General features: G+C 45.9%; 1 pseudogene; it reads right to left on the bottom strand.

Annotated features, from left to right (window-relative positions):
• Positions 1-13,577: 13,577 nt before the first annotated feature.
• LOC136526388 (UDP-glucuronate 4-epimerase 6-like) lies at positions 13,578-16,539 on the bottom strand (annotated as a pseudogene).
• Positions 16,540-16,895: the final 356 nt, after the last annotated feature.

Raw genomic sequence — 16,895 nt, 5'->3', positions numbered from 1 at the left:
ACGAGTATGGAATGACAACAGTAGACCTTAGTAATATTGGGTACAAAGACGAACCATTCATCCTTGCCAAGGATGTGAATCAGGTGTTCTATGTCAATGATATGTCTACCAAACCAAAAAGAGGGAAAAACGATAATGACTCAACCAAAGAGCCAAAGCGCCACATAGTTCTTTCAGGGAAAAGAGTCATCGTGGGAATTGAGGACAAGTCGGACATGTCAGAAGAATATGAAAAGGATGACCGAATTCTGCCCTTCAAAGTGAACAAAGACCCTAGCATCTTGGTAAATGATGAGGACACTCCATGGTTACGAAGCGATCATAACCAAGGGACATACGTAAAGAAGAAGTTCACTGCTGTGCCCACTTGATGATATAGTGATTTAATATAGTGTGCGTTTGAGATATTATGTAATAATTGTGAATTCAGATGTTTATTATGTCATGTTTCAAATTAAATCAATGTTTGATTTGGTGGGATTTCTCTCTCAAAAAGGTAAATCAGGATACTGAGTGATGAAAAATTAAAATATTAACGTTAAAATGATGTGAAAACAAATTTCCTGTCCAAAACCAATAGTTTTAATAATTTTAATTAAACACTACATTTTTGTATTAATGAAATAATAAATATTAGTTACATTATGTTTTATAATAATAACAAAAAATAAAAAAAGTTAGGTTATAGATTTTTCCTATGTGCAATAAACAAAAAGAAAATTCATATTTTTAACAAAATAATTTTATGCCTTTTATTTAATTTACTATGTATTTAACAAAAACTATTGCATTTCTATTGTATTTAACAAGACTATTGCTTAAAATAGGCGGGAAACGAAACTGCAGGCCACCTTTACTCCCGGGTGGGAAGCCCACCCGGGAGTAAAGGTGGGCTGCAGTTTCGTGGCCCGCCAAAAAAATCCTTTACTCCCGGTGCGTGTTACCAACCGGGGGTATACCTTTACTCTCGGTTGGTAACGCTTCCCACCCGGGAGTAAAGGTGGGCTGCAGTTTCGTGGCCCGCCAAAAAAATCCTTTACTCCCGGTGCGTGTTACCAACCGGGAGTATACCTTTACTCCCGGTTGGTAACACGCACCGGGAGTAAAGGTACCTTTACTCCCGGTTGGTAATACGCACCGGGAGTAAAGGGTTTTTACTCCCGGTTGGTGGCTGGCACCGGGAGTAATTCTCTCTGATATATAACTTCCAGCGCCTGGCGCAGATCGATCCGCTCGTCTTCTTCCTCGTCGAACACCGCCGCCCTCTTCTTCCTCGCGCCGCCTCCACCGCGTCCGTTCGCCTTCCGTGACACCGGCGCTGCCCACTTCTTCCTCGTGCGGCCTCCACCGCGTGCGCCCGTGCCCCTCCTCCGCGCGCGCCCGTGGCCCTCCACCGCGCCCTCCTCCGCGCCCGAGGCCCCTCCACCGCGCCCGAGGCCCTCCACTGCCGAGCTCGCCGAGGTGATATGTTCGTCGATCTCTTTGTACATTCGCCCGAGCCCTCCACTGCCGAGTTATAGATCACGTCGAAAACTACAACTTTGGTGTAAGCCATGTCAACGCTCGAGGTCGATTGAAAATTCCAAATTTTGAATCACAAAATCTAGGAACTGAAAATGAATATTTGGAACTCTATGCAGCGAGCGAGGCCAAAGAGAGAAAGATGGAGTTGTCAAGCTCACATCTCAAAACCATATCTTAACGCAAGTTTTGAATATTTGGATATTATATGGATAAATTAGCAAGTTTAGAGTGTCAAAAACTGCATTTTATGGTACTAAAATACATTTTAAGATCACTGGGACCTGAACTCATGACAAGTTTAATTAAGGACCACCAATGAAATTACTTTAGAAATTAATTAGATCGATGTAAATCCATGGCTTGTATAATAAACACGCTATATATTATTTGGAAACCATTGTCGTTGTCACTAAAGCTGAAAATGATCCAGCCCATCAACCGCCATATATTCATCACTATATGATATGCCATTATTCCAAGATGCAGTTTCAATAGAAGAATTTTTTCTATCTTCATAGATCAATGTTTGTTAACGAAATTTTATCCAAATATATTCATGTAGGGTGTTTTTTTGAAGGATTTGTTGTAGGATATATAATGGTCAAATAGGAACTCAATTTTGATACCCAGTTTGTAAACTAAGCGTTTTTTAGTTTATAAAAAATATCACATGTGATGATGTAAGCAGTTTTGGTTGGACTTGCATGCATGGCTACAGACAAATGAAGGAAAACTTCAACGTTTCTTCATTTGTGAACTTTGAAGAAGAAGAAAATAAATTCTTATCATTTCGGAAATAGTAATGGTTATATTAGCAATAAGACACATATACTTACATTTCATAATGACTTATACTTACATTATCAACATAGAATTTTCTCATATGATGAATGACTACATGGTTCACATGGTACATAGGATCACAACATCACGCACCGACACCGCCCCGGCCCGCCTCACGTTGTCGTCGTCGTCAGCACGCCGGCCCGCCTCACGTCGTCGTCGTCAGCACACCGGCCACCGCGCCGACACGTATATATACGTCATTTGTATTCATATGCATGTATATATACGTCGCGGAGCACCGCCACCCTCGTTCGTCCATGCGTTTCTATGTATACGGCGGAGCACCACCGCCCTCGTTCACCCATGTGTACAGACATATATACGGCGGAGTGGAGCACCGCCACTCTTGTCACACCGCCCTTTCTCGTGGCCTAGTTGATCAACATTCGTATTATCGTTATCATTAATGCTAAACAATCACACCAGGGCGAACCGCGCTGTTGATGTCATCGACGTGGTTCGCCCTAGTCACCGACGCAATTTGCCCTCGGCCGTTTATGTATAGCCCTAATTCGCCCTAGTACCGACGTAGCTCATCCTAGTGTGGCAAATTGCGTCCGTGACCGAGGGGCAAGATTTAATAATGCATATTGTTCGTAGATTTTACGCATGTAAGCAAAGATTTGACGTACTATATATTGGTTTTGTTTTTTAAAGCTAGATGGCCGACCCGAGAAACATGGATGAGGAGGAGTTGATGATGAATTTGATCAACACTGGCACTCAAGTTGCCGGCGATGATGGTGCTAAAAATAACGTGCAAGAGGATGCAGATGACGGGAGTCAGTACTTAGCTCTTGAACAAAATGAACAACAATAGATTGGCCAAGTATATATTTTTTATTATTAGCTATATATATTATCATATGTCTTATGTGTGCTCATGACATTAAAAATAATGTTTATGTTTTGTAGCCCTCTGGATCGACATCAACAACTACAACGAAGAGTAAAAATGTTCGAGGTCCCAAAAAGTCATTGGAGGGCCGCTTCATCATCTCGGAGTTCAATGTGGATACAGGAGAACCGGGGGGCCGAATAAAATGAAATTTGTGCACCACTGTGGTTACCTTGTACGGGACCGGCTCCCGATTAGTACCCGTGAATGGAAGAAGAAGACCAATGCTCCTCATATCAGTTTTGTCTCCGATCGTGACAAGGCGTTAATTTGGAATGATGTCTTGGTACATTTCACGCTCCAAACAGATGGTTATGATGATATAATAGATGGTGATGAATTGAAGGAGCGAGTTAGGGATTGGGCAATGAAGAAGATGGCCACCCAGTTTCAGACTTGGAAGAAACACCTATACACGACGTATGTCAAGAAGAACATAGCACCAGATTTTACTGTCCCAGGCCCGATCTCAAAGCAGAGGCCCTATTGGGATGAGTTTGTACAGTACAAGACTTTGGAAGAGGGTGTGAGTCGGGTGATAAAGAACCAACGTAATGCCCAACAGAAGACATACCACCATACCTTGGGATCAGGTGGCTACCCGACTGCCATTAAGAAGTGGAACAAAATGGAAGCAGACCTTCTTGCCAAGGGTATCAGACTAGAATCACTCGAGTGGGGAGAACGTGCAAAGAATTGGTTTTTTGGTCATGGGGGAACACTAGACCAGGAGACAGGGAAGTGCGTTTATGGCGCAAGACTGCAAGAAGCAGCAGAAAGATTGTTTTATGCTCAGAGAGCTACTGCTAGTGGTGCGTTCAGGCCCAACAGAGAGAAGGATGAGCTGACATACGCCATCGGGACTATTGAACATGGTGGCCGAACTAGAGGCAAAGGAAGTGTCTTGTGGGAGCATGGATTCCCTTAGGACAGACCTTCCTACAGAAGTCGCCAGAGAAAGAAAGAAGAAGAGGCACAGCGGCTCTAGAGATTGGAGGAAGCGGTGCGTGAAGCACAGGAGCGGGAAAAAAACCTTGAAGCGAGAATGCAGGAGGAAATCAGAAGGCAAGTACAAATAGCAGTGAGTGCAAGTAAGCAGGCATCAGAGCCAGGAATCAACATTAGCCAATCTGTTCAGTTGAAAAGCAGTTGCGCTTCCACGGAGATACCAAATCAAGGGGACACAGGACTGCGCTTCCCTGTGGATGACGTCACTGAACCTTGTACAACGTGTGAGCTACACATTCCGAAGGAGAATTCCACAATCAAGGTGGCTATCGGTCTTGTTAATCCTATCGACCGAACCAAGACACCAAGGATTCATGGGAATATAATCTAAGAAGGATATGCTACCATCTCGGTAGATAAAGCTGAAAAAGGTTTTAGTGATTTGCCTCTTGACATTCCTAGAGGTGATGGTGAGAAGACTCTAGGAGAAGCGGAGAAGACATTCATTCTATGGCGCAAGCGCTACATCATCATTCCAAGGATGTCGGCTCCACCTCCTCCTGAACTACCTCACCATAGGTACGTGCGGATGAAAACACTACATCATTAATTTGTATTGGCTTAAATAATTAACAATCTGCTCATAATAATATGTCATTTCTTTTTTTGTAGCAGATCCTCCCCCAACCTAAATCCAATTGTTCAATCGCCAGATCATCATAGTGCTCTGTACGATGACATTGTGTTGGAAGACGAGGCTGCATCCACACCATCTCCAAGGAGGTCTCCAACGCCGCAGCCGCCACCTCCAAGGAGGTCTCCAACGCCACAGCCGCCACCTCCAAGGAGGTCTCCAACGCCGCTGCCAACACCTCCAAGGAGGTCTCCAACGCCTCCCCCGCCCCCACCTACCAAGAAGCCTAGCAAGAGGCCAGCCCCTCAAACGAAGAACTAGTCCCCGCCTGCAAAGAAAGCCACCGTGAAACCAAGGGCTATTCCCAAAATAATATCTGAAGAGAAGGAAGAAGGAACTGATGCATATAAAAAAGACATGTCTAGATTCTATGACAAACTTAAAATGAATCAAGAAGCAAGGAGAAACCCGGAGAAATTGTACTTCTTCGTAGCTCCAGATATTCTAAGAAAAAAGGTGACTTCTTACCAGCAACAACAGCAGGAATCTCGTAAGCCGTCCAAATCAACGTTATCAGACTATGACCGCACTCTCACCAAGTCAATTGAGGCGGCACAAAAAAAGAAGCGGGCAGGGAAAGGAGTTGCCCAACTCGGACAACAAGCGCACCAATCAATCCCCCCGCTAGTTGTTGGTAATGAATATGGTTCGAATTTAGGATTAATGCATCAGGCAAACATACCTCCGGATGTCGATTTGGATCACCTTGGTGAATTTCTTGATGAGACTGGTCTCGACCTTTACCAGATGTTTGGTGATGGAAACATTGAGAGTGCGGCGGAGGTTGATATTTGGAAGAAAAAATTTGTACTAGGCCAGAGTCTATACAACCCTCAAGCCTTATCTGATCTGGGGACGCAAATGTACCTGCTAAACAAGTGGTACATGCAGGCGTCTACCAGTGGAGACTTCTGCGTTGGTGTCAGAATTAGAGACGAACATTGGTTCCGTGGCGATGATGTTATGTATGTTGACTTTGCAGAATTTCATCAACTATGCCACCTGACCTCTCTGGACAAAGTTATCATTAGCTGCTATTGCCTGTAAGTAATAATTCTTTTGATCTATTATTAAACTCATCATATGTGTGTATATGCATATAAATTATCCTAACAAGTACTATATATATGCAGATTTACAATGACAGAGCTCAGAAAGGAAGGCTGCAATGAAATTGGTTTTGTTGATCCCCATATAGTATTCAAAGACCCAATTACTCCAAAGACTAATTGGAAGTCTGAGTCAGAGAGTAACCTCATGAACTTCTTAGCGAACCAACGCCACAAGAAGGATATACTCTTTCCCTATAACTTCAAGTGAGTGTTAATCATGTCGATCATATCCTTAATGGCTCATATGTTGATTCTAGTTAATTAATGAGTATTATGCGTTATATCCTATAAACACATGCAGCAATCACTGGATATTGATGGACATCGATCTGGTGAAAAGTCACTTGATAATCTATGACTCGATGAGAAAACCACAACAAGACTACCAAGATATGATAGATATTATCCAGAGGTAATTTCGGGATCTCTAGCAACTATATATACACACAAACATGATGATTAACTATATCTGATGACGTGGCAAATTTTTTATTGGGCAGTGTTTGGAAAACCTTTATTGAGAAGCAAGACATGGAAAAATGCAAAGCACCACTGAATGTAATCCCTTTGAAAGTAAGTCCCCTGAATCGCATCATCTTTATTAATTAAACATATAGCTTTCACCGGATCACCAGATTGGATGACAAATCTTTTTCTCGTAAAGTGGTGTCTGAGGCAGGAACAGGGGAACAACTACTGTGGTTACTATGTTTGCAAGTTTATCAAGGTGCTCTCCCAAAGAACTCCTACAGAGAGACTCAAAGTACGTTAAAAATACACTATATATTCATTTAATTATTATTATTGATTGTGTTACTATGTCTTTATATATATATATATACATATATTAATTTATTTTCCTTTAATTCAAACCTGTAGACTCGATGGTTGGAGAAAAAGGTCATACGGCAAGACCAAATCAAAGCAATTCAAGAGTCTATAGCCGGATTTTTTAATGAGCAGGTCATCGATTCCAAGGGCGAGTTCTACTTCGACCCAACACTACCATTGAAGCCAAGCTAGAGGATGAGAGGAAACTTGTTATGTCACAACAACTGTAATGCAATCTTTTGTAATATATGCACATGAAATAATATAATGTAAAATACACATATGCATGCATGCATGTAAATATATATATGATGCATGCATGCATATATATATATATATATATATATGCTTGAATTGTGTGATTTAATACGTTCATTGTGCTTGAACCGAAACATACTATATGCGCGTATAAATGTATAATTAGCAGCGTACAATACGACTTCGAAAACCTATTTTGAAAAGAAAACAAAAAAATGAAAAGAAAAGAAAAAAGAAAAAAACCTTTAGTCCCGGTTCGTATTACCAACCGGGACTAAAGGTGCCGGCCATCGTGGCATGTCAGGAGGCACCTTTAGTCCCGGTTGGTGTTACCCACCGGGACTAAAGGTCCTCCTTTAGTCCCGGTTCCTGACCCGGGACTAAAGGACCCCCCCCTTTAGTCCCGGATGCTTGCTCCCGGGTGGGGAACCGGGACTAGAGGGGGTTCCCCACCGGGAGTAAAGCTCAGTTCTCTACCAGTGGCAAAAACTACAACACAAATACGTCTGGGTTTACAAAAGAGTGAATTAGGATTCACTCTCCTTAGGCGAAATTACAACATATTTCGTAAATCTGGAATTACACGAAAGATTACACGACGGCGAACACTAAATTACACCGGGGTTTAAAGTTACATGGTTAAAAGCAACCTAGTACAACCAAGGCTTACTCTAGAAGTCAGGATAGACGAGGACAATAGAGAAACAACAAGATAATGATTATTCAAAACATGGCGTATGACCAACAGATCCAGAAACAGGAGACTGAGAAGTCAAACATCGTGAACCCTAAGACCAAACTTACCAAGGGTAGACTTGAACTTCTTCGAAAACCAGATCCCTTCTTCTCAGATTACACCAATGCCTCTGTCCGACGAACCTAGTTCCACAATGACGACTGGATCTCGTAGGTCTGCTTTGAATTCGAGAGGGATGGGGATGATGAAGAAGAGCAAGGACCAAGGGCATCTTATAGTGGCGAACAGAGATGGGGCGCAGCGCACCAGAAGTGAAGACGGCATGGATGGGATACACTGCCGGTTCACGTTGTGGGGATAAAGTCGGCCATGGCGCGCTCCCTACGCAAGCTAGCGGAGAGGGGAATAAAGGAGAGGAGAGAGGGTTCGCTCGACAAGAGAGACGTGCGGGCTGCCATGTCCCCAAAAGAAGAAAGAATGGAGGGGGTCCGTTACGGGGACGAGGGCGAGGATCAAGAGCGGACCGGAAGCTGGAAAAAGGAGAAGCACATAGTGCACAAGGACGACGAGTGCGGCACGATGTCGTGGACATGCGAGGATAGGGTGCTAATGGGCCCAACACCGACGGCGTCCGCGGGCACGCGGTGACAGCGACCCGGCGTGCATAGCGTGGTCGAGCTGGGCACAGTGCTTGGGACTTAACATCTACTCAGGCTTTTCTAAGCACTCTCTACTACCCAAGGCTAACTTTTCCTATGTGTTCTTCTTTCCTTCCCTTCCTTGTCCACAATATGCGCCAACCTTTTTATGAAGTGAGATCGCAACATACATGCTTCCTCCAAAACCACCTCCTCTTGTTTACTTTGAGAGAACACTATTTCATCAACCCATTGTGGATTTCCCGTTCGAACACCCTAATATTTGTATCAAAAGTGGTATGGCGGTGTAACTTGGTAAAGGTACTTGGTCAACAACCTCGATACTAGCGCGTGCCAAGCAGCGTCACCATGTGGCAGCTGTTCCACAGGGACTCTCAGTTTTGTTGTGGCACCATAAGCTATTAACCAGGCAACTACTACCAACTTACACGCAATGAAGACGATGGGGTCATAGATCACAGAATTAGAGAAGTATTGCAAGGGAAGATTAAAACAACAAGGGTTCATTTCGCAACAAGGGACAAGGACTTCAAATCCAACAACGGATTTGATTTAAAGAGATTCAAGTGTTTTGCTGGGACATCCATAATTAGTCGATCCAGTGTCCTATGTTATCCAATCATGGCTGGTCTGCTCGCATCCAAACGGTAATTTCTCTTGTAACCCACTTAACATCACCCTCGAAACCCCTAAGCACGTCTAATGAGACTTAAGGTAGATGAACACAATAACACAGCGAAATAAATAAAATACATATTCCGAACGTCCTTATGCTGGTACAACATACAGGTACTTACTCTCCCATTCTTGACACATCGTTCACCTTTCCTACGATCGGACTACCTCAACAACTACTGAAGAAATACAACAGAAAGATTACAATATCGGTGGACAGCGACGAAAGACACTACTAACTACGGATACATCATCCTAAGGCAACTAATCTACTTTAGACCATGCATCTTCATTCTTGGGCTCGGCGGATTCTTCTACCACCTTGACTATGGATTTGCCTCCTCTCTTGGCAGCGGCTGAGTGAGAGGAATCAAGGGTTCTACTTCTGACACTTTCGATGGAGGAGGTGCTGGCGGTACTGCAACACTAGTTCTCCTTCTTTCTGGCGGGTGGATAGGGATCCCCTCCACGATCAAGGGATCATGTTGTTCAACAGCCAGTGTCCTCTGCTTGGCCCTGGTGACAAGGTAGGCCTCTCCCAACTGATGGGCATGTCAATCTTCAGCCTTCTTCAGAGCTTCTGATATGGCAGTCTCCCGACTCTCAACGGCTGCCGCACCGGCATGCGCTTCGGCAAGCTGCACCTGGAGCATCCTGGAGAAGATCTCAGCTTCCTTGGCTCACCGAAGGCACTTCCTCAGCTCCGAGGCTTGTCGATCATACTGCTCATCCAGAGCAAGCAGGTATGTGGTCAAGTGCACCGCGGTAGGACTATCTTCTTGCGCATCCCGCCCTTGCAAAGCCTCCATGCGAGCCCTCCATGTCCGTTGATTCTTTTCCAAAGGTGGAAAGAATCTCATGGGGGTACGGGCAATGAGCTCTTCATAGATCTGGCAAAGGTACCGCAAGGCTTTGCGGGCCACAACCTGGTAGGTGTCGACGAAGCAAAACCTGGTTGCGGTCACATTCCAGGCTTCAGTGATGTCAGGGAACTCTTCACTCTTCCCAATGTAGATGGTAACTTCACACCGCTCAGTGCCATGCTTTTCATACTCACGGCCCTCATACTCAGGACGATCTTTGACTCCGAGCTTTTGTAGGGTGGCATACAGGATCTTGGGAAAACCCTCAGTGTTTAGGCAGTAACTACTAACCCAAGCTCCTGCCATCGCTGGCGGTGGTTGCAAGGAAGGACCAAGCGAAAAGCTGGCTCAAAAGAAAAAGCTAGGCGAGCTAAAGTGCACCGGGTGGTGTACCAATAGCTAAGCTAGACCCTGCTTATAAAGGCAGAGCGGTCAGTGGTCCTGGTGCGGTCCATCAAGGTTCCAGCACTAGATCACTATAAATGAATCAATCGAATTTTTCGCGTGTTCGAGGCGTGCGATGTCCGAGGCCATTAATGACTAATATGGCTGCAAGACAAGGTCCTGACAAGAGCCCAGAAAAGAGTACGGGGAGATGCGGGTCACGGCAGGCATGAACCACAGGCGACACGAAGCACAAAGCCACAGTTTAGCATTAAATCCAGAACAGGAACGAGTCAGTCGTGCACCATACGACATGCATGACACCTATGGATGGCGTATCTACAAACAATACGGGCACTACAATGCACAAATAGGATATGCATGAATGCACGTCCTAGACGTCATTCTACTGTTGCCAACATATAGGGCAACCATTCTTAGATTTTTGGCACACCGATCTCTCCTTGTAGCTAGTCGATACTATCGGACTATACTCGGGGTCAGTGTACTTGCAGAGAACTTGATTAAGCCTACCTAACTCAGCAGAGTGCCATCTATCCTGGATACATAACCATAGTAATAGGGCTACTTATATAACTTCGCATGCAACGTCCTAACTTTTTGAAAAGAATCTGTTGTCAAGTTTTAGTTTAGAAATAGGTTCCAAAGCTTTATTTCGTCATTTATGCCGATGGTGCTGCTAGTAGTGTATGGCACACGAGCGGTGCAAGGAAGGTAGCAGATCTTTGGCCGTAGTCCGCAGTGATTGCCTTGATGTTTGCCATGGTGAGGTGGACACGGAGGTGCTAAGGGATGATGGGACGCTATATGGCTGGGAAGTTGAACCTGCACTGGCTAGGGAGCCGTATTAATGGCGACCAACCACAACCACCGACCACATCGGGAGCAACGTGCACGCAACCCAAGCCATCTCTTAGATACATGGATGCATGTGTAAGTACAATTGTTCCTGCATGGTCGGTGAATTATTTTTATCTGATGGTAAGGAGAAGAGGCATTAAATGTGTCCACCTGCCCAACTTGTTTTTATGTGATGGTAGCATGGAGGGGAGGCATTAAATGTGTCCATCTGCTTTCGACCCATCTGTGTAGGTGAAGATGTCCAGTGCTTTCAAATTTACTGAGTGAACTTCTGGATAGCTTAGGGAGGCAATCGCCATCTTATTTTATATACTTTGCACGTTCAGTCTATTGCACTCCTCGTATAAATTCTCCGGGGACCACCATTTATTACTTCATCTTTACCGTATTTTTTTGGCGGGTCTTTACCGTGCTTTTAGTGGACTATAAAACTTTATTCGCGGACAATTTTGAGTGTTAACACTTAAGTACTCTCTCCGTCCTAAAATGAATATAATTCTCACTTTTCAATATGTTAGACAATTTTAAATTTAATCAATGAGATAAATGGTGTGGTTTTAAAGACGCGGCCAGAGATAGCGTGATGTGAACCTCAGGAATTGCCTTCTACTTTGTCAGGACCATACAAAATATTACAGACACGGTTTACGCTTCCAAGGCGTTGAAAAAGTTAGTTCAAATTTGGTCACCTTCATTCTTTTTAGGTTCATACTTCGCTACTTGCGGCCGGGGAGGAACTGTGCCACGGGTGCTCAGCTTCTCGCCATTGATGGTGTCACTGTGGCACCATGGCTGCACAGGACAATGGGACGACGCTGCAGGTGAGCGGTGCGGCATGTAGCGGGGGGTGGATGCTCGGCATGCATGGCCGGTGGCTCGTAGCGTGATGGTCGGCACACATGCGAGTACGAATCGCGTGCATGCTGCTGAGGCCTTTGCTTGTGCCTACGTAGACAGCACGACATTACCTTTTTCGCTTTTCGCAGTGTGGCGTTCCACCGCGTGCGAAGGAGAGGGAGTACGGCTCGGGCACGCGGGGACGGGTCGAGCGGTAGGAGTGCGGGGCACGCTTATATAGGCAACAGTTGGAGAGGAACGGACGCCTCTGCATGTATGGGTGCAGATGCAAGTATGGTAGCCGTATTAATGGCGATCAACCCCAACCACCGACCACCTCGGGAGCAACGTGCACGTAACTCAAGCCGTCTCTTAGATGCATGGATGCATGTGTAAGTACAAATGTTCCTACATAGTCGGTGAATTATTTTTATCTGATGGTAAGGAGGAAAGGCATTAAATGTGTCCATCTGCCTGACTTGTTTTTATGTGATAGTAGCATGGAGGGGGGCATTAAATGTGTCCACCTGCTTTCGACCCACCCTGCGTAGGTGAAGATGTCCAGTGCTTTCAAATTTAATGAGTGAATTTCTGGATAGCTTAGGGAGGCACTCGTGCATACATGGAAATTTACTGCCTAGTATCTATTGATAGTAAATTTATTAACGTAAAAGGAGAAGGCACATGTGATGTAAATTCCTTCTGTCATAGTTACTTTTTAATGTAAAGGACACGTGAAAGCACAGTGATGTAAATCCCCCTACCGTAGTAACTTTTTGCATACAAAGTACACCCATAGTTTATATTGTCCTTGCATGCATAGTCATTCAATTTTTCATCTACTTCATTGAATGTGTCCACTTGCTTCATCTATCCACTGCTGAATGCATAGAGGAAGGCTGGTTGTGACACGCATCATCTGAGTTATAGAATTTTTATCTAACGCACCAACTAAATGGAACGTGGACACCCTGAAAGACCGCCTAGATGGTGTGCCTTCGTATCTCTAATATATGTGTGGGGAAGATGCAGAAGCTGCATGCATCAAGTCCACCGCCGAAACCTAAACAATGCCGCTCTGGCAGCCTGCAAACTTCTTGGATTTACATCAAGCACAACATCTTTGAGTTCCAAGCATGAGTCGTATATAGGTCACAGACTCACAGTGAACAAGAATGAGATACTATAGTATCTGACCAAAAAAATAGTAATAATTTGAGCAGAATTATCTGAACCATGAGGATGCCAGTGACCTCTGTTCAGACATGGCTCCCTTTGCTTTGCTCTGTTGTCTATCTATACCACACCCTGATACCCACATCTTTTTCTACCTTTTTCTCTTAAGCAGTTAAGCTTAGTTTATCTATGGATCCTTTTCCATGGCACTAAGCACTACTATGGTAGCATCGTGAAGAAGCAAAAGCAGCAAGGCTTAAACAATAAGCACCTTGCAAAGTTACATGACACTGCTATCTAGCTAGCCTCCAAGGACAATCGAATGCACACTTGGTGGTGGACGGCCGGGCCGGGGAACACGCCGCGGCGGCGGCGTGGCTCCTCACGATGCTGCGGACATGGGCCCTTCTACCTTGAATAAGAGTTGAAACCTGGCCTGCAAGCAAATCAAAATGTGCTTGCTGCCGTGCAAGCTGCTTTTGTAACTCAAAAACTTCGGCTCTATATGCTAGTTTTGCTTCACTGCAAATACACAAATGAGAAAATTGTCAAGAAAAGCACTTATAAGATGCTAAGAAGGAACATTTCAATCATGCACTTTGCAGCTTGGCATAATTAGCATTTAACTTCACTGGGTTTACAGAATGTTCCGAGAGCAAAAGCTCAAGCAGATACCACCAGTTTAAATTCGTTTTTACAATGTTTTCTGTTGAAAACCCATTCCCGGCAAACAATTGAAGTAGCATACAAACACCCACTTGTGAATTGTGATTGGTTTCATAATATTTTGCACCAGCGTCAATTTCAGAAATCAGTCCCCACTAAAATTTGAACCCATTCTATAACTACGACAATGTAAATGTAGCAATACTTCAATATTTGGAAGTTCCAAGCATACCGGATATCAAGAATGGTTTCTTCTGATCCAAACACAGCCTCTTGATTGTCTTCCTTGCTTGAAAAGGCTGAAATACTATCAAAAGCAGAGTCCAAATCTTCACCCTGAGAAAATGGTACATGTGCACCATAAGAGTTTTGAAGCCTGACAGAAATAGACGCCTACATAAAAATGCAGTTGCCTGGGGGTTTGGGACTGGATCTATTCTCCGATGAAGACTATCCACCAAGTACTAACCAAATTTTAATCCTTCCCCAAAGAATTCAGTGTAACTATAATTACTTAATACGCTATTTGACCACAAAACAAAAAAATTCAAGCAGATTCCAGTACTTGGGGAACCCACTTGCCACATCAATTAAAAGAAGCACTTAAGATATCCTATCATTCTTTAAAGTCTGTAAGAATGTTAAATGGCCTTTTGAATATACCTCTAACAGTCTTCCCTCTTCCACGAGCTGTTCATACCTGAAAGCCACATGCACAAATTAATTAAGTAAAAAACAGACTCACCTATTCAAATTAGTATGAAAATAAAAAAAAATATGACATCAAACTTTGGATAATTGATCAGTAGGGCTAGTGAATGCACGACTACTCACTAACCACAGCACTACAAGTAAAACTGCAAGTTCAGAAGCATTAAGCAAATCATAGAGTAGGAAACAACGTTTATTAACCAAAAAACAGCAGATATTTGACATGTTCTCCCTACGCAACACACACCCTTCAAATTTTGTTCATGCCCAAATATAATAAAATGGATGCCTTTGACAAAATGCAACTACAAATTAAACCCACCCAGAATCCATAACTTCACACCCAAATTCGCAGCTTTATCAAACTGGGGCCATAAGCTCTCACTAAATCCTCCACACAACACATGCATTTGCCACTAATTCCCAACATTTCGCGCCCATAGAGGGTTAGAGACACAAACACTCCCCTAGAACCCTATTGCACCTATCCTCCCCGAGAATTCGTAATAACTCCACCACAGTCCACAGATTGGCACCCCAGCTGCCCAAATCTCCCAACAACTAGCCTCCCCATTAACCCTCACGCCTCAAACTCAACATCATTTCGTGTCGCATACCACAGCAATGCCGCAGCGAAATCGGCCTCAGCAACAATCACCACCAGGCCTTGTTTAGATTGGGGTTAGGAATCAGTATTTGGCACTGTAGCACTTTCGTTTGTATTTGACAATTATTGTCCAATCATGACCTAACTAGGCTCAAAAGATTCGTCTCGTAATTTACAATCAAACTGTATAATTAGTTATTTTTTTATCTACATTTAATACTCCATGCATATGTCCAAAGATTTGATGTGATGGAGAGAGAGTGAAAAAAAACTTGCAATCTAAACAAGGCCCCACTACCACAGCCCAAAAAAGGATGCCAGAGCATGATGTGACAAGGGGATGGGAATCATTCGCTTACTGGGCCAGGTGGGACGGGGGAGAGGACATTGGAGGGGCGGAGGCAGGAGCAGATCCAGGCAAGCACGATGTGCGCGATGGCCTCGCCGGCCTTCTTGGTGGCCGCGTATAGCGACGCGGGGCGGTCCGTGCGGTGGTCCTTGGAGAAAGGTGCCTCGGTGTTGAGCCCATACATCGACGACGACGACGCCCACATGACCGCCGGTTACGGGTCAGCGTGCCTTGCCGTGGCCTCGAAGAGCGCGACGAGGCCCGCGACGTTGGAGGCCATGTATGCCTGCGGCGCCCGCTTCACGTGGCGCATGCCCGCCTGGGCCGTGAGGTGCAGCACATGCGTGAACGGCACCGCGGACAGGAGCCGCTACAGCAGCGCGGCGTCGTTGATGTCGGCGTCTAGCACCACCACGCCGTGGGACGCCAGCAGACGCTGTCGCGCGCGCTTCACGGACGGGTCATAGTAGGCATTGAAGTTGTCGAGGCCGAGCACGCCGTCGCCGCGAGCGCAGAGCGCCAGTGAGCAGTGCGTGGCCACGAAGCCCGCGGCGCCCATGACGAGCACGGACAGCGCTCCGTCCCGCCGCGGCTTCACGCTGCGCCGCACCTCCCGCTCCCACGCCGCGCCCTACCCGTACGACGACGATGTCCCTGAGCCTAGTAGGCTCTGGTGCGAGTGCTGAGACCGCAGCGAGGAGGAAGAGGAGGAGGAGCCGGAGCCGGACGCGGGCAACGCGGAGAGGCTAAAGGAGTGGGAGAGCAGGGACGGGTAGTGCACGGCGAAGAGCACGACGAGCGCGAGCGTGGGGAGCATGGTGGCGCAGAAGAGCAGGTGCGACGATGCCGACACAAGCTGCTTGGCGCCCACCGCGCGCCGCAGCAGCAACGTCGCCTCCGCCTCCGCGTGGGAGCCCGCCATTGCTGAGGCCACGATGCCGGGACGTTGCGCCGCCGCGCCGTGCGCTCGGCCCGCGCCGCTGCGCCACCACGCTCGCTGTGTGCTCTCCCCGCGCCGTCGCGCCACCTCTGCGTGGGGCCCGCCCTAGGTGAGGACACACGCCGATAGCGTGAGCGAGGCCTCGCCCGCGCTGGGGCCTCCTGTGCCGGTGGCCGCTGCGCCGGACCCGCTGCCCACGCCAGAGCTCCCGCGCCGCTACTGAGAGTGAGGGAGGGAGTAGAGGAGCAAGCAGCTGCTGTCGCCTGCCATTTACACGAGAGAGAGAAAGAGGAAGGAGCACCATTTTACATGAGAGGACCATGGTGGAGCCCAGCTCT

Source organism: Miscanthus floridulus, chromosome 19 (genome assembly GCF_019320115.1).
Source record: "Miscanthus floridulus cultivar M001 chromosome 19, ASM1932011v1, whole genome shotgun sequence".
Classification (NCBI taxonomy): domain Eukaryota; kingdom Viridiplantae; phylum Streptophyta; class Magnoliopsida; order Poales; family Poaceae; genus Miscanthus; species Miscanthus floridulus.
The sequence above is the reverse complement of the archived record's forward strand: the minus strand, read 5'-3'. Positions and strand labels throughout refer to the sequence as shown.